Below are 25,817 nucleotides of genomic sequence, written 5' to 3' on the forward strand. Positions count from 1 at the left end.
GGTTCTAGTCCCCGCTCGGCCATGGAGCCAGCTGGGTGACTTTGGGCCAGTCACAGACTCTTAGCCCAGCCTACCTCACAGGTTTGTTGTTGTGGGGATAAGATGGAGAAGGAGAATGATGTAAGCTGCCTTGAGCCCTTCGTAGGAAAAAGGCAGGATATAAATTGGAAAATAAATAAATAAATAAAATATGAGAAATAAAAGACAAATAGAAATTTGGGACAAGGACAGGTTTAGGAAAATGTGGGAGAAAAACAACATATGTTCTTCAAATTGTATGACTAATACAGTAGTCTTCAGTCTCTTCAAACATAGGGCCCACCTCAGATGCCCATTTATTAATTTTTAAAAGCATACATTATTTACTATTAGTTTTTTATCCCACTTTTTTCTTATAAGAAACTCAGAGTGGCTTCCCCCCTCTTACTCTCCTCCTCCTGCTCTCAATATTTTTCCCACAACAACAAACCTATTGTAGGCTGAGGTCGGCTAGGCTTAGAGTCTGCAATGGGTCCAAAGTCACCCAGTTGGTTCCATGGCTGAGCAGGGACTAGGACCCAGATTGCTTGAGTCCCAGTCCCTAAACTACTACACCACACTGGCTCTCAGTGGTGGGCAGTGCTGCTATAGTGACCCATAGACCGCCTTAGGACAGGCTATCCTCTATCTGTGGAAATAACTCAGAACTAATAGCTCAACCAAGGTGATAATATGTTTTGCAAAAATGTTTTAATAGGATTTCTGATTTGCTGTTCACCTTTCCAAGTTAATTCTTTAGATTGCAAGCTTATACCTACTTACCTGGCATATGTAAGTCTTGTGAATTCCATTGGAATTCCTTCTAAGTAGACATATAGGATTCTGATGTTGTGTCCAGTTGGCAAGTAGTATGTCCTTTAAATATTGAGCATTATAAAAACAATGTTGGCAAGAAAATTTATTTATTTATTTATTTATTTATTAAAACATTTCTATGCCGCCCCTTGCCAAGGCCTCGGGGCGGCTTACAACATTGAATACAAAATACATTAAAACAATGACAATTAAAATATATACAGTAAAATAAAATAAGCCGCCCTGGCCGAATAAAATTCAATAATATTAACATTTAAAATGCTGCATAAATAAAAAGGTCTTCGCCTGGCGCCGAAAAACAAATAACGACGGCGCCAGGCGGACCTCTCTGGGGAGCGCATTCCATAACTTAGGCGCCACCGCTGAGAAAGCCCTCCTCCGAGTAGCCGCCCTCCTAATTTCCTTCACTGAGGGCTCCCGGAGGAGGGCCTCTCCTGCTGATCTCAAGGGGCGGCTGGGCATATATGGACGTAAGCGCTCCTTCAGGTAACCAGGACCCAAGCCGTTTAGGGCTTTATAGGTCATCACCAACACCTTGAATTGGGCCCGGACTTCAATGGGAAGCCAGTGAAGCTGACGGAGAACTGGAGTCATGTGAGCATAACGTCCAGTTCCCGTCAGCAGCCTGGCAGCTCTATTTTGAACCAATTGAAGTATCCGGACTGTCTTCAAGGGCAGCCCCACGTAGAGCGCGTTACAGAAGTCAAGACGGGAAGTCACCAGTGCATGAGTCACTGTTGCGAGGCTGTCGTACTCCAGATAGGGGCGCAGCTGATGAATCAGCCGAAGCTGGAGGAAAGCGCTCCTCGCCGCTGCTGTTACCTGAGCTTCGAGTGAAAGCTCCGGGTCGAGGAGCACTCCCAAGCTGCGGACCTTGTCCCTAAGAGGGAGTGCAACCCCGTTCAGGACAAGGTTCAATTCACCTTCTCCGAAGCCTGAACCGCCTACCAACAGGACCTCCGTCTTGTCTGGATTGAGCTTCAGTTTATTGGCCCTCATCCAGCCCATTACCTCGGCCAGGCACCGGTTCAGTACAGCCACTGCCTCACCTGGATTGGTGGAAAACGAGAGGTGGAGCTGGGTATCATCAGCGTACTGGTGATTCCGCAGCCCACACCTCCTGATGACCTCTCCCAGCGGTTTCATGTAGATGTTAAACAGCAAGGGGGACAAAATGGACCCCTGCGGTACTCCATGGCATAGCTGCCATGGTGCAGAGCCATAGTCCCCCAGCACCACCTTCTGGAATCGGCCATTGAGATAGGAGCGGAACCACTGCAAAGCAGTGCCTCCGACCCCCAATCCCGCAAGCCTATCCAGAAGGATACCATGAACTTACAGACCTAACATACAGTTTAGGACAACAGATAATTTTATTTCTGAAAGTAAGAAAGACTGAAGACTGTCTTGCATTCGATACTACCTTATAATGCTAGCTTTATATACTTACACGTTTACTGTTTTTGGAACTCAGTGAATGTTTAAAATGCTGCTTTTCAGTAGGTGGAATATGCCAAACTTAGGATATTGTCTGAATTTTAGTTTCCCAGTTAAATTTTAAGTTCCCAGTTAAATGGACAACGATTTTAGTGTCTGCACATATTTTACTTGAAAGCCAGGTTTTTCTTCTGGTAAGTCTGAACTATAGCATAGAATTTAAGAAAACAGAACATGGTAGCAACGTAATGTGAGAGAACCACTGACTTGCTGGGTGTTCTCTCAGGATGAACTGTTATGATTCATATTATTTAGAATAAGTGTGAGGATTTCACTGGTAAATTGTTTCCATTCATATGAGGCTTGATTTCTGGGGTACTTCAGGTATCCATCTAGATGGAAAGTAAACTTCATTTTTATGGAAAATAGATTTTAACATACTGCTTGAATGTAAAGGACATGGATAATGTTATCCATAGTGTCCTCAGTAGGAAGCACTTTTAAAAAATTGATTACTTCCAGAAATTAATTGTGAATGGATTTTAAATGTGGATTTAGCAAATGACTACAAAGAGAATCTCTATGGCAGTCTTCCCTAACATTATGCCGTAACTCTCATCATCTCTACCCATCAGGGTGATTGACAATGATCACCTGGGATGGTGGTAGTTGTTATCCAACACATTTACAGCACATCAGATTAAAGAAGGCTGATTTGCTTCTTGGCTCAGTGTTTGTTCTCAAAATCACATAAAATAAGATCTACTCTGATACCTTAAAACAAAAGTCTGCTTCCTAACTCTCATTCTGTACACTTCATACGAACACTGTTTTCAAGGGGTTTTGGCAATCTTTCCTTGATTTGTATACAATTTAAAGATAATAGTTGCTGTACTTTGTTATAGAGAACTTGAGCTTTTACAACCATTATTTTCCACTGAAACTGAACTCTTTAAGTCTGAATACTTTACAAAGTTATCAAGGCTTTGCTATGGTTACTTGATTGAATGCAGTCATGGAAATGTTGACAAAGCCAAGTTCTGGGGTGGATATTTCATTTGCAGTGGAAGGTCACAGATCTGTATTGAAGAGCTTTCACCAATGGATGCGTGGAGCTGACGTACCTTTACATCATACCAAACTGTCCTGACAGATTGTTTCTACGCAGCCAAGGAATAGCTGATAACGGGAATGTAGTGTTTCAGGCCAAGATTGTGTGCTCTACTTGTTAATGTTGCAATACAGACAATTGGGGAACCCTACAAAATGTTGGGTATTGATTCTAACCCTGTCTATAAAAGTGTCTAAAAGATTTGTTGATAAATGTTAAGCTGCAATAATTTTGGATATTGGGGACCTACATTCTTGATTAATTCTCTGATGGTAGGATGTAATCCTCTTGAAGGAACTATAACATTTCACATTTTTAATATTTTCTCCTTTATTCCCAGGAGTAGTACAGCAGAGTCAAAATGCATTAAAAGTATTAAGACTGTCTTCAAGCAGTTTCTTTCTTTACACAGCTCTCCTGCTAAGATCAGAGTTGCAGGAGAGGGTTTGATAATTGTTCCTTCAGTTCTGTTGCACTTCAGAAGTACTAACAGTACAACTGCTAGGAACTTTTCTTTGCTTTTCCCCTCAGCCACAGGCTGTGCTCCACCCTGTTTATGGAGTGTTAGGCCTTTTCTGTGTCACTGTGTATGTTCAGATATATGCATGGTGAGTAAGAATAATGTATATAAATGTGCATGTGCAACTTACTAAATTATTACAATTATAAATATTAAGGGACTAGAGCTGATAATTGTTTTAAATCTGAGATCTTCAGTAGTATAAAAGTATTTTCGCAAGAATCACAAAATATTAATAAAATTAGAGTCTTTTATAAAGCAAATATGATATTTTTTAAAAAACACCCACCTTTATTTTGTTCGAATGCTCTTGCAAAGGAGAAAATGTGGGTTTTAAACATTCCTAACATAGTTACCTTTGCTCTTCCAAAGGACAGCATCTTTTCCCTTTGGAATACTCTAAAAGCTCTTTTTTTTTTTTTTTTTTGGTAAAGCTACTAAAGTTGGAGAATTAGGAAGCAGGAGACAGGACATCCATGATAGGCAACTCCTATCATGGTTCTCCTTTAGGTTACTTTATATGTTTTATATCTATCAAGAAATGTGACTAGACTGTGGAGGTCTCTTTCTTTGACTGTTTCATTTAAATAACAGCTGTAGTCTCACTCCACTGATGAAGAATCCTTTTCCACTTATGTGCAGATTTATGGAGCCTATAAAGTTGATTCTTCTACCACTACCCCCTTTCTCACTGAAAATTGAATGCTTGGCATTAATTTATTAAGCTTACTTGAGCCAAAGCTGTACTTAACTGGCTTCACCCACACACAATCCATTGTATGTACTCAAAGTACTTGCCTTGAATTTATGGCTGTTTGGGGAGCTTCCAGTATCAAGGCATCTTCAGTCAACTGGAAACACTGGTCAATTAAAAGGTATCTAGTGACTGGATAGAATGACTGTACATGGTTGAAGCAAACAACAGTATATTTGGCTGTAAAAATGTTTTCAAAAATGTGTTTTTAGCCACTCACTTTAAGTATATTTTTAATTGAATCAGGAAGGTAGCACCCAGTTCCAGACTTGCTATCCAGCTTGCACAGAGGTATTGTATTACTGTCTCTCATGGTCTGATTTTTACTTTTGATCAAACTACTTGAGTATAATAAAGAATGTTTTGGGGGGTGGAAAAGGAATTGACATGTAGTGTAGCATTATGATTTCCTGTGGCAGTATTTTCACCAAAAATGAAAAAAAATCCTTTGCTTTGGACAATAAGAAATATTATTATTTAGGGAAGTATGCAGTACCACATTTCTGTGTTGTGTGTTTTTTATAAGGCTCCTTTTGGGTAATTGTCTTTCCGCTAGTAATAGTGTTTTTGTGCTGGCAGCCCTGCAGAATGTTGGTTCTAATTGGGCAGGAGATAAAAATGTAGCTCTCAGGCTCAGCCAGACAGGAAGCCCAGGTTACTAAACTGTTGACTACATTTGTGAAAATTGAAAATTTAACTTAACAAGTGAATTATTACTGAGGTGCCGCTTGAAAACAGAGTGTATTTCAGAAATTGATTATTGAAATGTCTGTCAGAAACATCCTATAACTTCCTAAGTATATCAAATTAGTGTAGACTTCAGTTAAATCTGAGGCAAACCTCTCTGGACATTCGTAAGGGATATACTGGTCTCTGCCTGGTTCACATAATTACCTTTGCCTGGAAGTTGTCATGGGATACAAATTCGGGGATGTTGTGGGTGGCTAGTATGGCTTACATACCATCCTGAAACCCTAGAATAAGCCGTAGGTTTCAGAGCAGTTTGTAAACCACACCATCAAATCACTCATGTTGGGTTTGGTTGTTGCAGCAACCTGTGCTTGGTAATCATTCTTAATACATGGCTCGCAACCAGCATGGTGGGGAGCAATAATAAGCCACTGTACCTTATTTTCTCTGTGCGATGGTGCAAACACACTGCTTTGTCTACTGGGGATTATTCCCAAGTATGGAGAATATTACTATAATTATAATTGCATTGTGAAAATGTTAGGTATAGTAGCTAAGAGGGTTCAACCACAAATTTCTTACTGATGTCATTATTAGTCCTCCAGATCATTTTTCATTGTGTTAATAGTTCTTTTTTATGTACAGCAGTGTAAATCTAAGTTACATAGTATAATGATTGAGTTTTTATTAAAAAGTTTCTGTAACATGCTTATCATAAATAACCCTGTTCTTAAACCATAATTGTGCTCTATTTTAACTACTAGGTCAGAGGATGTCGTCATGGCAATTTGTGGACATAGCTACAATTATTTTAATCAGTTTAATGAGAATACATACTGTACAAATGGAATAACCTCAGTATTAAAAGTCACTTTAATATTAAACGTATAACTAGTCTAACCTAATTTGAGAGTATCCTAGTTTCGTTTTAAAAAGCAGTGTTAAATATTTAGGAGCCAAAGCTTGAAATAGGATGAAAGCAATCATTTTTAAGTTAAACTTAAATCTTTCTAAATGTGTGCATGATAATATGAAGTGCCATTTACATGATATGGCTACATTTATGTAATTGTGTTTAAAGAAGGGTTTGACTATATATCAGAACTTTCTTTATCATACTTTAATGTAAACTTGATATGAAAAAGTAATTTAACAGAAGTTGTTCAGATTGAAGATTTTTAGAGCTGATTCATACTTTCTGCTGCTTTTTTTCCCTTTTGCATTGGCAAGTGTAACGTAAGAGTTCCACTAGACTTAAGGCCAGTGGTGAGCAAACTTCGCATCCCAGCATCTCAGAAAGATGGGATTGAGATCAGAGGTGTATGTGAGGAGGAAGCACAGCCACGTCCCAGCCCTCTTTTGGCATCATTCATTTTCCCTCTGTGGGACCAAATGTACACTTGAAAGAGGAAGTGTTTTCACTTGCAGAGAAAACCTTTCCAGAGGCATAGGGTAGCGGCAGTCGGGGGAGAGTCAGATGCCTTTCTCTTTTGTGCAACTCCTCTACTCTCAGTTGCATCGCCCCTAAAACTACTTTTCTAAAGATGTGAAAAAGGTAGTTATGGTCTCCAGTAAGCAGGGTGTGCATAGCATGTTCTTATCCGCTCATTCTGCACTATGGGAATCTTAGGTCAGCAAATACGGTGCTATGGATCAAAGCACCAAATTGAGTTATGGAGTCCTGAAGTAATAGTAGACCAGAGCAGAAACAATACATTGACAGCCAAGCTGCCAGAGAGGTAATATTAAAACAATAAATGGGAAATAAAATATTGCACTAATAGCATTCCTTATATTTAGTATTTGATTATCTTCAGACATTTTTAAAAAAAACCTCAGGTCATTGAGATGAAGCAAAAGGATTGTATTTAAAGCACTTCTAAAAGATATTTGGTTACACATTTTGTATAATTTTAACTTTTATATCACAAAGAGTGCAACTATTGGCATTCACCTTTATTTTTTGGAATTGTTCTACTGAAGATTTACCACAATACACATGTATTATAGTCAAACACCTATCCTATTTTAAGTTTATATCAGTGTTTAAATCTGAATTTTTAAGGTCACAATCATATTATGCTTAGAAAAAAGTAATACAGTGGTTCCTTGGGTCATGAACTTAATCCGTTCCAGGACTCTGGTTGTGATCCAAATTGGTCGTGACCCAAGTCAAATTTCTCTATAAGGTTCAATGTAAATAAGGTTAAACTATTCTGTAAATATTTTTTTAAATCACAAAAATTTGAAACAATGTAACAAAGGACAACAAAGTAACAAAGCACAGTACAGTAGAAAACACTAACCTAGGCATGTTTGAAGGGAGAGTCCAAACCATAATCGTGCAATAGCGATTGTGCTGGGGGAGGGGGAGATGAGCACAATGCGGGCGCTTGGGGGGGAGACGGGCGCGATGGTGAGCACGCTCATGCAGGGGAGATGGGCGCGATGGTGCTGGTGGGGGAAGACTGGCACGATCATGGTCGTCACCCAATGCGAAGTTCGTGAATTGAGGCAATATGAAATTTCTGTCTGCGACCTGATTTGGTCGTGAACTGAGGCGCTCGTGAGCCCCGAGGTACCACTGTACACTAAAAATCCTAGCCAACAGTTTAAATAAAAAACAGTGCATGGAAACAACATAAATCAAACATGCACAATATGTTTGGCTGATTCATTAATGTTGGCACTAAAATGTCAGCTTAAATTATATACCAAAAATTAAGGTTTATAAACCTATTTTAAACAATAAGAATAGTAATCCATTTTTTAATGTTGATTCAAGCTGGAGTACTGCAAAAGTTTTCAATCTGCGGGCTAAATAGAGGTTGAGCAGGAGAATAAAACTATTCTGTGGAGGCTTATTTTTTAACCACTCTTTTACAAGTCATTCACTGAAGGGTTTTGGGTTAAATAAATTTGACATTAAAATAGTTTACTATTTTCCATCTGAAATAAAAATGGGCAAAATACAAAAAGTCACATCACAGTGACTCAGAAGATGCCTAGACAGCCAAGTACTATCTTTTCCTGGGAGTGGTGACTTATTTACAGTCATTTGAAACTTCATCCAGCTGGCAGACCATCATTGTAAACAATCATGGTTGATCTCAGGAGAATCAGTATTTACATTCAGTATTAGTAAACCTTAACATAATAATGTGTAAATTCATACATGATATTGCATGTTCTATATGTTTGGAACTGGGCATGATGTATGGTAGGTGTTAGCAGGCTTTAGTATTGTATTGGTAGCTTTGATTGGGTTTGGATTATCTCTTTGTTTCAAATTAAGTTGTTATGTTGAACAGACAAAATGTCTAGGACCCAGGTGAATATCCCTAATAATTTAGTTTACTAATTATTTAATAATTCCAGTTTCATATAAGAATGAAGCAAGCAGAATTTGAAGGAGGGTCAGATTGTGCAAGTATGCACAAATGTCAGTAAACCCATAGCATAACTTTGAGGAAACTATGATCTGAGGTGAGAGTTCTTATTTTAATGTGAATTGAGAAAAGGAAGACCAAATAAGAGATGGATTGACTCCATAAAGGAAGCCACAGTCTTTAGAACAGCTAAGAGGTATATCATGGAGAGGACATTTTGGAGGGCTTTCATTTATATGGTCACCATATAAGTTGATAAATTAGAGTTGATTTGAGAAAACACAACAACAAACTACTTATCACTGAACACAAACAGATCATCTTGTTTGTATTCTGGGCTGCTTTTGTTTTTGTGTTGGCACTAACGTGGCCTGCTGTTCACTTGCTCCATCGACCATATATGCTTCTGTGTTAATATATGTAAAATTAACAAAAAAAGTTATACTGATTAACACTGTTCTCCATGTGTAGAAACCCTATTGCTTCTGTGCTTATTGGGAAATACATGTGGTTAGTGGGTTTTCTGGAAAATCCTTATGATCTGAACTTAAGGATAACTGGTGGGATGGCAAAGTTTAAAATACTGACTGATTATGACTGACAAATAAAAAAGTGAAGAGCTTCGAAAGGATCGTACAGGTCTTTATGCAGGAATTAGAATTAGAATTAAAATTACAAATGTAGTTCAACATAAGTGATTATAAAGTGATGTATCTTGGAACAAAAAGCTCTTAACTTCACATTGATAGGGTTTGAGCTGGTTGTGTAAAGAAACTTGGGGTTGTAGTGAATTTCTGAGTGCAAATTTGAGGCAGTGTGTTGCTGGTATGAAACAAGGCAATTGTTGATTAGGGCTCAGGAGGAAAATAATTGAAAATAAAACTGCCACTTTTGTATTCCTATATAAAATATATAATACAGCTATAGTATGAATAATGTTTGCATTTTTGATCATCGTCATCGAGAAGATTATTATATTGCTGAATGAAAAGCACAACTAAAATGATCGAGGGACTGGAGCAACACCCTTCTAGGAGAAAAAAAAACCTATAGCATTTACAAGCTGCCATGGGCTCCTTGCAAGAAGGAAAAACGTGGGATATAAATGCAGTGTAATAACAGTGATGATATTTTGGACTTTTTACCTTAGAAAAAAGCATTTCCTTTTATTTCTAGTTTGCATTGTATCACTTATACAATAAGGTGTGATTATATCTCTAAGAACATTCAAAGAAAGCACTTTTTCAAAGCCAGTTGCACTGAGGTGGACAGGGAGAGAAGGAAGAAATATATGTATCACCTACATAGTGAACATCGCGTGGCTTCCACAGAAGACTTGAAATAGAGCTGGGGTATGATCTGCATGGCTAATAGGACAGGTTAGAAATTTAATAAGTAATAGTAGTTAAGTAGTCTGACCTGTTAATAACTTATTGAGTCTGCCCAATCACTCTTCATAATAGAAATAGTTGTCATCTTTTATCCAGTGTAACAACTTCCTGATTACCAGAGAACAGCTTGATAAAAATAATCTTATCGCTGTATGTGCAATAATTAAACAGGAAAGCTATAATGCAAAAACTGAAATATTAGCACTTGCAAATATTTCACTGTCTCTAATGAAGATGGATTTGAGCAATGTTGATTTTTAGCCCCATATTGCTAAAGTATGGGGCAAGGAAAGCATATTCAAGTAAGAGTTTTTGAAGTGCCATTGCATTGCATGTATATGTGAAATTAGTGTTTGGGTTTGAGTCAGAGAGGCCCAGTTCAGCCACTTGTTCACTAAGTAAATTTTTAGAGGCTGCTGGCTCTCAGGTACAGTGGATGAAAGAGTAAAACTGTTTCTGGACTTTATCACTTCACACAATATGTAGGAATGAATAACTCCCTTCAAAAGAAATTTGCTCCATAAAGAAAAGCTGAATGTCAATTTCTAGCTAGTATTGAAAGGGGTGATAATAATTCCACCCTCCCATTTTAGAGTACTTACTGGGGATTTTGTCTCTCTTCTTGCTAACTGCATTTCAGTGACCCTTTTCCCTGTAGCAATAAGCTGTTTACTTATTGGAGAACAAAGGGGGCAGCACACTGGGGTGAAGCTTAACTAGTTCACTTCCCCTGGTGATTTGAGACACTGTAAGAATCAGATGTGCCCCATTTGTATTGCCCCATCTTAGTTACCTTAACTCACTTTTGCTCAAAAGAAGACCTTTTTCAGTATTAGGTAATAGTATATTATGTCATTTGTACTATATGAATAATTGAATAAAACAATACACATTGTGTAATGTAACTGGCCATGTTTTAAAAAATACATTAGTTTGGTAAAGCAACAGGCCACTGTTCAGCATAATTTTGCACATTCACATTATATATTATTTGGTGAGGAACATAAGCCTTGGAGAGAGAAATAGAGAGGGTCTGTATTACACTTAATCTATCCATTACGTATAAGGAGGTGCAGTATAATGATCAGCCACTGTTGGCTTCAGGAATGGTAGCAGCAGGTCTTGACATTGGTAACAGATGGTACTAGGATGCAGCTGAAAGCGTAACTGCTGTCTAAATACACAAGTGTATTTGTGGTATGCAGAAAGATTTGATGTGGTCAAATAGGGGGTCAGTTGACTCATTAAACAGAGCAGTGTCAAATCACTCTCTACTAATAAAATGTATTTATCTTAACCAAGATAAAAATGTACTGAATATTGCAAGGCTAGAGAAATCCACAAAGCAATAATTGTTGTCCTTGTAGCAATAATTTCTCAGCTTTGGAACTGAGCAACCCAGTCTATAGAAAGAAGAATGTTGTCACTTGAGAGAACCGGAGCTTTATTTTTTCCATTTCTGACCCAGCTTGCATGGTTTTTGCATGTTTGAAAGCATAGCATTTATAAAGCTGTTTCAGATGTGAACTGAAGCATGTTGTAGAATTTCTGGATTTTCCCAGATTGATGCACTTTTAATACTTTGTTTCTTCAATCTAAATCATGTGACTTAATGATTTCTCTTTTACAGTAAACTAATTATGGCATCTTTGCTTTGTGTTTTCTTTAGTAGTTCTTTAGCAGCTTAAACTTTGCAGGAGGTTTCTAAGCCGCTGTTGATTTTGAAATGGACATTACAATAGCAGACTTACATTATAATAGCTATTACAAAAGGTACCAGAGATGAAGCAGTATTGAACTGTCCTGTGTCAGCCTCCACTAGATTAAATACTGCATGGTTAAAGCATTTTCTGTGAATTAGTTTCTATTTTAAAAAACTTACCAGAAAATGGTATTATATTTTTGTGGCCTATTTCATAATGGTGTTTGAAATTAGCCTGACTGGCATGGCTTCAGTTTTCCTATGGAAATGCTGATTAAAGTATAGAATTGTATATATAACTAGCTGCAAAACATGAACATTGTATCTGTAATACATGTGTGTTTATTCAGTTACAGATATGTTGGCCCTCATATGTGGGGGCAGAAAAAACATTAGCTCTCATTCCTTCTATCAATCATGATTTGTACATTAGTACAATCCCTTTCACTAGCAGTCTGTATAAGCAAAAGTTTCTAGGACTGACTTAAGCACTGCTTGTCTTGTCCTGAACTGTGGAGAAATGTTGCCATTTTTGCCTGTTGTGCTTTTGTTATTCTGGAAACTGAATTACATTAGCAAGGAGAGCAGCTAGATTGAACGAAGTATGCCTGCTTTTAAAACTCCAGTTACAGCCCAGCAGTTTAGCAGCAGTACAGGCAATAGTGGCTGCATAGTTTTGATATTGTAAAATGTCAAAAGAGCCTCCTGTCTTTCCCGCTTGTATTGGCTGTCAGTGGAAGGGAAAAAAGTTCTTAATCAAGTCACCCAGGAAGAAATACATTATCTCTTTTTTCCTGAATTAGTGAATCTCTTTTAGGATACTGTGCATTTCACCCCGTCCCCGTCCCCCTGTCCCCACAAGCATTTGTATTGCTTTAAAGCTGTTGCCTCTTGAATTGATCAATTCAAACAAAATTGCTTTCTAAAACATAATATCCTCAGATTACCCATTGATGGCTATCAGGTTGCACAGTGTGGGAAACAATCAAGACAGCAGCTATATTACTGATGTAACTTTACTAGTGGTATAGAGCACACTGCTTTAGTGTCTTGAAAGCTTCACAGAAGAACTTGATGGAACACCTATTTAATCATATTTTACTACTATGTGAGTAAACTGTTCCTTGTTTTCACTGTCGTCTTAGGCAGTATGTCCATCAACTCCTTAGTCCTAGAGCATTCATGCAATATTCATGTCGAGGTCAGATAAATAGGGATGTGATATTGTTAGACATAGCTTTTTACTTTTTATATGTACTTGCTGCGGAAGGTATTCTCTTGAGAAATTAATCTCTAAAATAAAGTTCTTTTCTATAGTGAAATTTCAAAGTAGGTTCAGTCTTTTATCATCAAACACTTGTGTTTGTCAGATGCATAGGCCATTTATTTCTAGCAGTTATATCTAAAAGGCACAGCATAGTTCAAATATTTGATGTAGATGCTATTAAATCAATTGTCTTTCACCCCTGGCTAGGTCTGTGTCTCTTTTATGGATGGATGAAATGGATTGATACTTTCAACTTTTGCCTCTGTTCCTGTATTGAGAATGCTTTCAAATAGCCTCTTTTCCCTTGGAAAATGCTGCATTGACATTACTGAAGCTGGAATTTTTAAATAGTTGACCCACAGGATAGACACAATGGGGGCAGTTGCAGCAGTTCATCTTGTCTCATTGTTTATCTAATGATCATGAAGAATTCCTTTCATTTTATCCAATATGCTTTTAGCTTCTAAAACAAAAAACAGTGTGTAAGGGATAGGATATAGACTTAAGCGGAGCCAGCTGAACAAGTTGAAGAATAACACCAGTGTGCCACATACTGCTTTGAACCCATCCAATGTACTTTGTTGTGAATTGCAACAAGTCCTAATAGCCTCTGGGATGGGCATGCTTTCATTTTTAAAATGGCATTTATGGCCCCAATTGGTGAGGCCCATAAACGCTTACCAGCAGGGACTGTTTTGACTACCTTAACTGCCTTTCTCCTCCACTACTTAAAAATCCCTATTTTATCTTAAACATATAAATTGTTACAGAGAATCTGATAGAGAAGGTTGTGTAAAAGTTGAGCAAGTCCCCCCAGAGAAAAACAAAATCAAAACTTTGTTATAATGTGACAGACACAAGTCAGAAATCACAGTATGCAAATTGCAGGTCCTTTTAATTTACTTTCCAAATACGTCCAGGTTCTATCTTCTTTACCTCAGTAAATGACAGAAAGAGCTACCTATTGTTGTATTATTATGCTGTCTTCTAATCAGTTATACATTTGCATTTAACATCTTAAGACTAGAATTCTGGATGCCGTACTCACAATCTGTTCTTTGCAAGTGGAATTGTATCCTGAAATAAGGTCTGGCACATGTATGCAACCTAGTCTTGAACTGTTGATCCCTTCCCTCAGTCACTCTTCTGGAAATAGAATGTTATCACCAACATTGTCAGACTCCTTTGAAATGTGTGAACAAATAGGATTCACCACACCCACACAATGTCAGCATTGTGTTCAGATATAAAATACAGGACAAAAGCTTGGCTTTGGCTTTGGAATACAATTCATCTGGAGTTGAAATATCCATGCATTTTTCTGAAAAGTTTTATGACAATCATTGTAAAATGACACTTGAGCCTGCATTTCCCTTGCTACTCCCTTTGAAACAAACCTTTGAGTGGATATTTAAAAAAACCCTAAAGGTTGTATTTGCAGGACAAAGAAACTGTTGCACTTAAGAACATAAAAAGAGCCATGCTGGATTAGACCAGTGACTGTTCTAGCCCAGCATTCTGTTCATGGGAGCAATGAGAGCATGAGGATGAAATAAGAAAGTGCCTTGCCTCAAAGAGATACATACAAATTAAATCCCCGAAAACCATTGACCCCTTCACAAAAGGGAAAAAAACCTTATTTGTTACTACTACCACATACTTATTGGGGCTTTGGACTCTTGCTCTACACCAAGGCAAGCGATTTTTGAAATTAAATAATGATTCCAAAATCAGTTTGTGATACAGGATGAAGGTCGACACCTCAGTATTTGTTTGTGCATTTTGGCAGATATGTTTGACAAGGATCAAGCGTGTCTTTTGAAACCAGATAATTTCTTACAGTTTGGAACACTTTAACTGAGTTCCTCTTTTTGGCTAAACATTTAGTTCTGCTTATTTAACAGCTATCACCTTCTTTCTGTTAAGTTTGAAATGAAATAACTGTAGTGTCTATCATATTGTATAATTAATGATTAAAACTAAATAACTGTCTTAAACTAATCTTACAATCTGTTATAAAATCCTTCTATAATCTCAAACATTTGTCTGTCCAACTGCCAAAACCTTAACCCTTAATTAAACAGACTTAGCACAAAGAAATGGATGCTTTGCCTGACCATGAGCTACAGGATTATGCTTTCATTTATAGAATTATAGAATAGGAGAGATGGAAGGGGCCTATAAGACCATTATGTCCAACCCCCTACTCAGTGCTGGACTCCAGGTTAAAACATCCCTAACAGATGGCTGTCCAGCAGATTGTTCAGAATTAAAATGTATGGTGAATTAAATGTATGTCTAGAACTACAGCTTTTTTCATAGTTAACCTGGATAGGAGAAAAACAATATGTGAGAATACATGTCTTAGAATGCTTAAGTAACTATCTCCAGTGTGGTCCTTTGTTAACTGTCCTCTGCCGATAGAACATTTAAAGCTCTTCAGATTGTTGGAGTTTTTGTGTAATTATTCTACAACCCCTACTTGTTTCTATGTGCTTAAGAGGCTGGGATGGAGCAATCAGTGGGTTGTTCCCAGTTGTCAGTTGTTTCCAGTGAGGAAATCTCTACTTGGTAAAGCAGTTTGCATTCCTGTGGTCCGTGGTATAAGGAAATACTACGTTATAAAAATTTCCAGTTATTTCCTTAAGGATCTTTTTTAAAATGTCCAAATCCTTTGATGCCTTACGGGTGGGAAATTTATTTATTTATTTAGAATTTTTGTATGCCATCCCATCGCTTATAGCCTCAGGACAGTTCACATAAAATAAACAAACATAATAAAATAATCCAATTAAAAACCCAGAATCACCCTGGCTGCAAAATTAAAACCTATAGATATTATTAAGAGTTGTTAAAATGTTGTTTAAATAAAAATGTCTTAGCCTGGTGCCAAAAAGCAAATAACGACAGCACCTGGCAGATCTCTCTGGGGAAAATAGAAAAGAAAGGTGAAGTAGAAAAGATCCACTACTGCACAAAGTTAAACTGCTGTTTTTCTCTTTACCTTTTTATCCCAAAGTCAGGAATTGCAGTGGGGTGCTTCCTTTGAGTTGATCAAGCATGTGTGAGATACTGCCCCCCACCCACTCTACAAATATATTTCCTTAATGCATCTCTAAATGTTTCAGTATCTTGTATAGAATTTGTACTTTGTATATTAATTTCAAGGCTTGTAGGTGTTATATACATTCCTTGCAATGCAATTCTATGCATGCTTACTCAGAACTAATCCTTACTCAGTTCAGTGGTACTTGCTCCTGGACAACTATGTGTAGGATTGCAAGCTTAAACAGTCTAACTCTTGTCTTAGTAACAAGAGGGATATTATGGGAAACTGTAACATTTAAGTGATCTAGATTTGCAGAAGAAACAAGTACTTAAGTGTGCTTATTGAGTTTTAAAAAGGTGGACATGTGCCTAGAAATGTGGTAGCTCAGGTTCACTCTGAAGAAAAGGGGACATGTAATGCTTGAGCATGCAGGGCTGAGACTCAAGAGATCTGGGTTCAAGTCGCCACTCAGACATGGAGCTAACTGAGTGACTCTGAGCCGGTCACGGATTCTCAGCCCAACCTAACTCACACTGTTGTTGAGAGGATAAGACGGAGAGGAGGAGGAGAATTCTGTAAATCATCTTCATAATTTCAGTACTCTTAGAGATTATTTGTTCTTTGATCATGTCATTTTTGCTTCTGCTAGGAAATATGGTTCAGTTAGAGGGTCATCATGGGGAAAGTGTATATTTTTGGATCTTTCCTACCATCCCAGTTGTTTCAGATGTTCTGTGGTGGCTCCTTTTTTTTCTTGAATTAGCAACCACAACCTCAGAAGAGGTTGGGGACAGTGAGAGGATTCATATTTGCCTGATAAACATGCCTCTCCTTTCCTGCCCATCATCTCCAGGTAAAGAAGCTTGATGGGCTTAGAGGATATCTAAGTAAAAATAACTTGAAAGAAGGAACTAGAGGCCAACATGGCTCTTTGGCTTCTCCTGCCTTAGCTGGCTCTTGCCAGCAGGACTTAGATTATACGCGATTAGACCCCTCGGTCCAAGCCATGCTGGATCAGACCAAAGGTCCATCAAGCCCAGCACTCTGTACACACAGTGGCAAACCAGCTGCCCACAGAATCCCTCAAGCAGGATGGGCGCAAAGACCTTCACCTACCCAAATTCCTCAGCAACTGGTGTATGTAGGCATGCCACTTCTAGTAAAAAGTTAGCACATAGCCAGCAAGGCTAGTAGCCACTGATAGCCTCCTCTCATGAATCTGTCCAATTTCCTTTTGAAGCCACCCAGATTGGTGACCATCACCATTTCCTATGACAGTGAATTCCATAGTTTAACGATATGTTGTGTGAAGAAGTACTTCCTTCTATCTGTCCTGAACCTTCCACCAGTCAGGTTCATGGGGAGGCCTGGGTTCGACTGTTAATGGGAGAGGAAGAAAAATGTCTTCACTTTCTCCACATCATGCATTATTTTAAAAACCTCTATCATGTCTCCCTTGACTCGCTCTTTTTTAAAGCTAAACAGTACCAGTTTACTTCTCCTCCAAGGGAAGATGTTTCAGCCCTCTGATCCTTTTTGTTGCCCTTCTCTGTACTTTTTCCAATTCAGTAAAGTCCTTTTTTCAGGTAAGGTGATAAAACTGAACACAAGTGCAGTTGTACTAAAGTTTTGCATAAGGAAAGTGAGAATTTGGCAATTCTATTTTCTGTTCCATTCCTAATTATGCCTAGCATGGTTTGTCTTCACAAGAGCTGCACATACACACACAAATATGCATTCACCCTTAGTGGGTGGACAAGTGGGGTGCCAAAAGGCCCTCCATCTAGTTCTATTCACTGTGTTCCATGCAGTCACCTGTTAGAATTAATTTTAGAACTGACAGGGCACAATGGTAACCATGGCATTAAATGCTCTGAAAAAGAGCCACAAAAAGTTAGGAGAGTTAATATCATCCCTTTCTAGATTAGTTGTAGCCTTGGGAAAGAGTTGAAGAGCTGAAGAACACTGAGAACAGTCAGTTCAATACGTAGAAGCCAGAGAATCACATTACCAAGGTGAAGATACTGTCTCCCCACACACATTTGCTGCACTTATTTGCTTTCTTCTCCTGCTTTTCAGTGCTTCTGAATTGCTCTGATAGGTCCCTCCTTTTGTTTGTTGTTATTTCTCCTCCACAGCTGAACAAATCAGCATATAGTTATCCTTAGGCATCCTTGTCTTCTCAGTTACCTTGTATATTGCCTACTCCTTTTCCTTGCTCTCTTTGACATCTGAAACATAACAGACAAACTGGTTATTCAAAACATGTAAGAGAGCTCATAGGTTGTTCACATAAGACTGGTAAAATGTGTAATAAAAACTTTTGGCTCCTAACTGCACATATTTTGAGGCTCGGGGAAGGGGGAATTAAGCCAGGTAATGAAAATGAGTAAAGGTGTTGGGGCTGTTATAAGATTTAGATCCAACCAGAGAATGTTCTCACTTCTCCATTTCTGCAAGCTTACTATTTGATTTTAGTAAAATAATTGCCATTATGATTATGGTGATTTTTTTTACTCTGTCTTCCCTACATTATGCAGATAGCTATGGACAGAAAGACTGTTTTCTCCCATAATGATTGACTTTGGAAAGAGGCATTGTGAACCCACTTTGTGCTTCTTTTTCTGACTGAACAGGAGTTGTGCTGGTTCTCATCTCTTCCGAAGTATGGTGTTTGGCAGGTATAAGTATAAAATACCTACCAGGTTTGGCCAGAGCATCTTCTGCTGACAAATTTGGGGCTCTTTTGATTATTTGAGATTTCGCAGAGGTTTTCAGAAAATGCTGGGCTCTCTTACAGTGCAATCCTGTATTTTAAAACTGGCACACATGTGCCATTAAGAGTCATCTTATGCGCTTCTTCCTGGTAGCTGCTGTTCTCCCACCAACCCAGCTTCCTGGAATTCCCCAAATACTGCATTATTCTGAGAAGGGAGGGTGTTTCTTCTCTTCAGTTCCCTTGCCTACTGTACAGGCAACCTCCTTTCAAATTTCAAAATGTTCATTCTCCTCCTTTCATCATGTTGCCTGGCTCGCTCACTCTCTCACTCACAGGTACACACAGTCCAAACTGCTGATTTTGTGGTGTTCTGCTTGTGGGGGGATGAATTTACTGTGCTTTCTCGAGCGATTTTGATTAATATCTCAACATTTATAAAGAACTAAGTTTCTATAAGCATTAGCTGGAAATATGCTGAAGTCTTGTTGATTTTAAGCGTGCAGTCATGTAGTTGTATTGCAGCCAATTTCGGGGTGTCAGAAGAGTTAGAGAGTTCACCTTCCTGGAGAGCTGGTGTTTCGTTATTATACAAGTTCTGTCTTGAGATGACATGCTTTGTTTTCTTTGCAGGTCAGTTGCATTAAGAGACAAACTACAACTGTGAAAATAATATCCAGGTAACAAGTGAATTTATGTTGGAACTTAACAGTGGAAGAAGGAATATTTCTTTAATGAATAAGACAGTACAATTACTATAGTATTAGCAATAATTTTACGGAACAAGGAACCTTTACCAACTTTAACATAAATCCCATGTATGTTAACCTAATTTCACTTTTATTATACAATACAGAGATGAATGACCACAATATTTGAGCATCGTTTTGAAAGCACTTTCTCTGTGTCCTTTTAACCACATCCACTCTTGTAAACATTCTTTCACAGTAACGCAATCTAACAGTTTAATCTTGATAGGGCTGCCTCCTCTCTTCTCTGCACCACTTTCTGTCAACCATAACTTTTGAATCCTCGTGTACATACCATTTTTTAAAACTATTGAGCAATTCATTAAACGTTCCATAATACATAAACAGCCAGTAGCTTGTGAATAAGTATTAAATTCAGTGTACAGGTGGTAGATGCAAAGATTCAGACAAAAAAGATTGATTTTTTTGGTCAAATTTTAGCTGATTGGAGACATACCAGTGCATCATAAAACTTCTACTTTTTCTATTTTATTTGATTTGGAAGCAAATCCTCCCCTTCTCTTAAATCAGTTGTCCCCTTATGACCACAGCCTGCCTTTATCAGTAGATTTATCTTGGATAATAATAGCAAATACACAGGTGTTAATGATCTAGCATCACCTCAGCACATCTATTTATCTCAGCACATCCCATCTACCTTTATGACACTTCAGTACTGGCATGTAAAGAAGCTAGGTCGTCTTAATGCCCTTTTTGCTACCTCTGTAGCCTGGTGAAACAACCCATGATGCTGGGTTCACATGTATGGCGAACCATTAAACAATTCATAGTTCACAATCCAACAACAAACAATACATTTTATTCATGCATTATTTATAACTAGGATCCCATACTTGATCCACAGCTTTGGGCTTGCACATAATAACAGGCCACATTTCAACAAACCATGGTTAATTAACCCAGCATTTGTTTTTACAAGCAAAGTAGCTCTGGGCCAAAAGTAACAACCCTGAAAAAGAATTATGATTGACTTGTTTATTCATTTTGTAGTTGTATTTAAGATTTTATATGTCACCCTGAGGATTTAAAAGAATGGGAATATGCTGGCAAATTCTTTAAAATAGTTTGATGTATTTAAATACTCAAAATCAGGATGTCCTGTCTTGAGTGCTGTGCAGTTTAATCAATATATCAGTGGTGCATGGGATTCAATTAATGATTAGTAGATGGATTTCAAGTCCCTCAACTGAGGGAAAGTACCTTATTTTCCATGACTTGACTTCTTTAACTGGGCACCTGGGTGCAGTTTTTTGAGTCTTGCAGATAAAAGATCTTTCAGTAACAATACCTCAGTATGCCAGCTGTGAAGGGGATAAATTACATTTTTAAAAACTGATGTGATCATGTATGCAATCTTGAATAATTACTTGTGAATTACTACTTGCAATTGCTTCCACTGTTTGTTTACTATAGTTTTGTATCATTTGCTTTAGTTACATAGCACAGTAAAAACAGGATGTCCCAATGGTTCTTTCTTCTCTGAAAAGAAACACTGTCTTCACAGTAGTGTTTGTAAATTTTCTTTTTTCCTGTTGATCACAGGAAACTCTTTGGAAAGATAGTTCTCCCAATTGTGTTCTTCATCATGATATGAAGTTACTTTATCTGCTTTCCCTTTCTTTGCTGCTTTTGTGCTAAATATGCTAAATTCTTACATATTGAACTGTATTTTTACCCAAACAATGATAATAGAACACCGCACAGTGCATAACTGTTACCTTGCAGCAAGGTTGTAATAGTCATATAATTAAAAAAAATAAATAAAGTAGGTATGGCTATTTGTGGAAGATTAAAATAGTCTTTCCTTGCCTCCTGTGCTGAACTTGATATACCGTCTGAATGGTTCCTGACTTCATATCTCAGTACACCTTCTATAATCAAACAACAAGGAACTGAATCACAAGGAGCTCCTTTCTGTTGATGGAAGGATTCTATCAGTGGAATAGGATTGGGGAGAACTTTTCATTATTTCCCCATCCTCCCTACTGTTCCCAACTTTACCTGTAGCCCCTAAAGGAGGTAGAAGGAGGAGAACTATTGAAGGAGGTAGAACTATTGAAAACTACTGTTCTCTCCCTTCCACTGAAAGAAGACTTCTTTCAGTATGGGGAAACTAGTTGGATTCTGGAATTATTTCAGTTGATCCCCCCATCTGTGTTCTTGAGGCCTACTAAACTAATCTTTCCTTTCCTTTCACAAATTCTTGTTCTTTTCCTCTATTTGTGGTGCATCATAACTGTAGACTGTAAATCAATCTTTATGAGGGATGTTTGGGAATGATAAAATCTACTTTGGCAGAGCAAATCAGAATAGTTTACCTTTCAGGTGAATTAAGGGCCTTATGCTACTCCTCCCTGATTGAGTGGGTAGCTTTTTACACTTTGATACCAGAAAGATAGGAGATATATGCATACCTCTTTAGATGAATGGTCCATGAATCTTACAAGGTGAGTCCTGGCCATGGTGGTTAGAGTATTGGACTGGGGATCTGGGTTCTCAGATCCACTTGGCCATGAAGCCCACTGGGTGACTCTGGTCCCGTCACTCACTCTCAGCCTAACCTACCTCAGATAGCTGTTGTTCTTCGTCGTGGCCTCTGTGCATCACACATATGGGTACTGCGCCTGTGCAGTGCCTTTGGCCGGAAGATTGACAGCTAACGGTTTTTGGCGGGAAGCTCCGCTCCTCTCCCCCATGGCCTATAAAGAGTGGAGCGTCCGCCATTTGTTCAGTCTTTGTGACCGCCGTTCGCTGTGCCTCGTGCCGCTTTCGACTTTCGCTTTGGCTATTCTTGGTTCTCTCCTTATATATTGCCCTTAAACTACTTTTCCCTTACTTCGTTTCCCATTCTGTGTAGTTTTCTCTCATTTCTTCTTCGATCTAAAAAAAAAACCCCAAAAATATATACTTACCCTCTGCACTATCTCTCTTTTCTTCTTTCTTCTGCGATGGCGCAGCGGGCGGCTTTCCACAAATGTGTGGACTGCGGGTCAAAAATGGCACCTACTGATCTGCACAACCTATGCCTCCTCTGCCTTGGAGAGGGGCATAGGACGGATAAGTGCGTTCATTGCCTAGCCTTCTCTAAGCAGGCTAGGAAGAGCCGTGAGAACCGGCTTTGCAGGCTCCTTTGGGATAGGGCCCTGATGCAATCAGACCCGCTCATCTCTATCCCAAAACCGGGCTCCGCTTCTGTGGCTCCACCCTCATGCCCTTCAGATGAAGGTGCGTCCGCTTCGCTGGCCCCCTCTGCCTCACCAAAAAAGAGGCATGAGAAGCGCAAACATGCCGAACTGAAGCCGGCAGGCCATAAGAAGGCCAGAAAGAAAAAGGCCTCTAAGCCTCCAAAGAAGGCTAAGTCTACGGATCATTCCCGAAATCGGGACTCGGAGCTGACGGGCCCTTCGGTACCGGTGGCGGTTACGATACCGACCCCACCCGAACCGATCCTTCAAGAGGCAATGCGGGTCACCCCTCAGGGGTCTCCCCGACGTGCGGTCGACCTCCCGCCAGCACCCCTTCCAATTCTACGGGGGTCTATCTCGGATGGGGAAATCCAGGACTCCCCTCCTAGAGCGAGGTCACCGACACTGATGCCCGCGGTGACATTGGAGACAGAAGCTGGCCTGTCCCCACCAGGGAATCAGAGGAGCCGCTCGGCAGAGCAACGCCCGGAGAGTTGGCGTCGTCCCTACTACCAACCTTGGGGAGACCCGCTCTCTGTGGGATACTACCCTGCTCCCAGAGCGTGATCCTCACCTCCGCCCCATGACCAACCGCGGTCTGTGGATTCAAGGAGGGTACCGCCTCGATCCCCGCAAAGCGGAAGCAGCCGCTCCTTATCACCAGTGGAGTCATCATCTTCTGCCCCGCCATACTATGGTGCTGATTCGGATGACTCTGATGTAGACTCAACCTCCCCGGACGTCGTGGTGACATCCCAGGATCCTGCGTCACCCGATGAGTCACACGTCTCCTTCGCGGAGCTGATGTCGAGGCTTGTCCAGTCCCTGGACATCGACGCTGCCCAGCACCCGGGACCGTCGACGGACAAGTTTTACGACGTCGTCCGCGGGGAGCAATCGACCTCTATTGTTCTGCCACTTATAACTACCCTGCGGCAGGCGATGATGCAGCCCTGGGACCTACCTTCACATCCTCAGCCGACATCCAGGAGATATGAATCTATGTACAGGGTCAGGGAAGAAGACATCCCCTTCCTGCTAAAGCACCTGAAACCAAACTCGGCGGTCGTCAAATCCTCGCAAGGCAGGGAGGCAAGGGGACATACGGCGCCGAGGGATAAGGAGGGCCAGAAAATAGATTCCCTGGCCAGGCGGGTCTATGCTGCCTCGGGCTTAGGACTTCGCATTTCTAACTACGAGGCGACGTTGGCGCGCTATCAATATTTTATTATGCAGCGCCTCCACAACATCGCCTCCACCCTCCCAGACCACCAGGGTGATCTTGCGAAGGTCCTGATCAAAGAAGCCATGCAGGTTGCGGTGCAGCAGTTGTCCACGGCACGTCACCACGTGGACACTGACTCCCGGGCCTTGGTCGGTGCCGTTTCCCTCCGGAGACACGCATGGCTTCAGAATTGTAATTTCCCGGAGGAAACGAAGTGGCGAAGAGATGCCTTTTGATGGTTCGGGACTCTTCCATTCACGTACCGACCACAAACTCAAGAAACTACATGAGTCAAGAATGACTGCGCACAGGATGGAGATCCAGTCACATAGCAGACGTAAGTGGTCCTGGAATCGGCCATCCTACAGGCAGACATACCAACAGAGACAGCTGCCGCAACACCGCCAGCAACAACAGCAGCAGCGCCGCCGCCTTCAGCCCCAACAGCGCTTCCAACAGGGCCGCCGTCGTTTCGACGATGGGAGACAGCGCTGACGGGACTGGTGAACCACTCCTCACACTCCTCTAATACCCACTCCCCTCTCATCTGAGGACCGGCTCCAAAGCCGACTCCCCATTTGGGAGTCCATCACATCTGACCGGTGGGTATTATCCATCGTTCAACACGGCTATCAAATAGAATTCGACATCGTTCCTCCATTGAGTCCGATCCGGTCTACTTCATGTTCGCTGGTACTTCTCGACGAAATACATCAACTTCTCCTTAAAGGAGCGATTCGTCAAATATTCCCATCTGACGGACTCCACGGATTCTATTCCAGATACTTTACGGTCCCCAAGCGGGACGGTGGTCTACGTCCGATTTTGGATTTACGGGACTTGAATAAGTTTATTATACCGAGAAAGTTTCGTATGACCACCCTTCAAAACATTTTGCCGTTGTTAAGGAGAGGGGATTGGTTCGCCTCACTGGACCTGAAGGACACCTACTTTCATATTTCAATTCATCCAAATTACAGGCGTTTCCTTCGTTTTGCTGTTGCAAACCAACATTATGAGTTCAAAGTTTTACCCTTCAGACTGGCTTCAGCTCTGAGAATTTTTACCAAATGTGTGGCTCCTGTCTGTGCCTTCCTACGCCTTCAGGGCATACAAATTTACCCGTACCTCAATGACTGGCTGTTAGTCTTGCAATCCAGAGAAGGACTACTAGACACCATCCATACAACCCGTGCCTTACTAGATAGTCTGGGTCTACGTATTAATACAGAGAAATCTTATCTTCTTCCGACACAGACGCTAACCTTCATTGGAGCCCGCTTGGATTCGACATTGGAGAAAGCCTTCCTCCCTCAGGACAGACAGCAGACTCTAGCTCGCCATATCCATCGAATTCGATGAGAGGGAACGGTTACGGCGAGATCCATCCAGAGGGTCCTGGGGCATATGGCTTCCACAGTTGCCATAGTTCCACATGCCAGACTTCGGCTTCGCCCACTACAATTATTCTTCAACAAGGTGTGTCATCCACAAAGAGACCCACAGTCAAAACAGATTCGGATCCCGTCTTCCGTGCTCCACTCCCTGTGCTGGTGGCTGAAGCCGACCACTCTCGTGATGGGAGTCCCTTTCAGGGCGCAACCTCCTTCGATAACTCTCAGTACCGACGCGTCTCTCCTAGGATGGGGGGTGGTATGCTCTGGCCTGTCTACCCAGGGAACGTGGACTCGTCTAGAGTCCAAAAATCATATCAACTTCCTAGAGCTGCTGGCAGTCTTCAAAGCCCTTTGTTCTT

At 40.2% G+C, this 25,817-nt stretch overlaps 1 protein-coding gene across 10 annotated transcripts in view; it reads left to right on the top strand.

The window, feature by feature from the left end:
* ADD3 (adducin 3) overlaps window positions 1-25,817 on the top strand; it is a 123,560-nt gene that overhangs the window by 25,979 nt on the left and 71,764 nt on the right. For 4 of the 10 annotated variants that reach the window (XM_044438372.1, XM_044438381.1, XM_044438346.1 and 1 more), the window contains exon 2: window positions 19,515-19,561. The exons of 2 other annotated variants lie outside the window; for them this stretch is intronic. The gene's annotated coding sequence lies outside the window, so the exon portion shown is untranslated. Of the gene's footprint in view, window positions 1-18,387; window positions 19,562-25,817 lie in introns of those variants that run through there. 4 more of the 10 variants (XM_044438406.1, XM_044438414.1, XM_044438354.1 and 1 more) reach the window with 3 other exon arrangements.

This window comes from Varanus komodoensis, unplaced genomic scaffold (genome assembly GCF_004798865.1).
Source record: "Varanus komodoensis strain SLA01 unplaced genomic scaffold, ASM479886v1 scaffold1, whole genome shotgun sequence".
Lineage (NCBI taxonomy): Eukaryota > Metazoa > Chordata > Lepidosauria > Squamata > Varanidae > Varanus > Varanus komodoensis.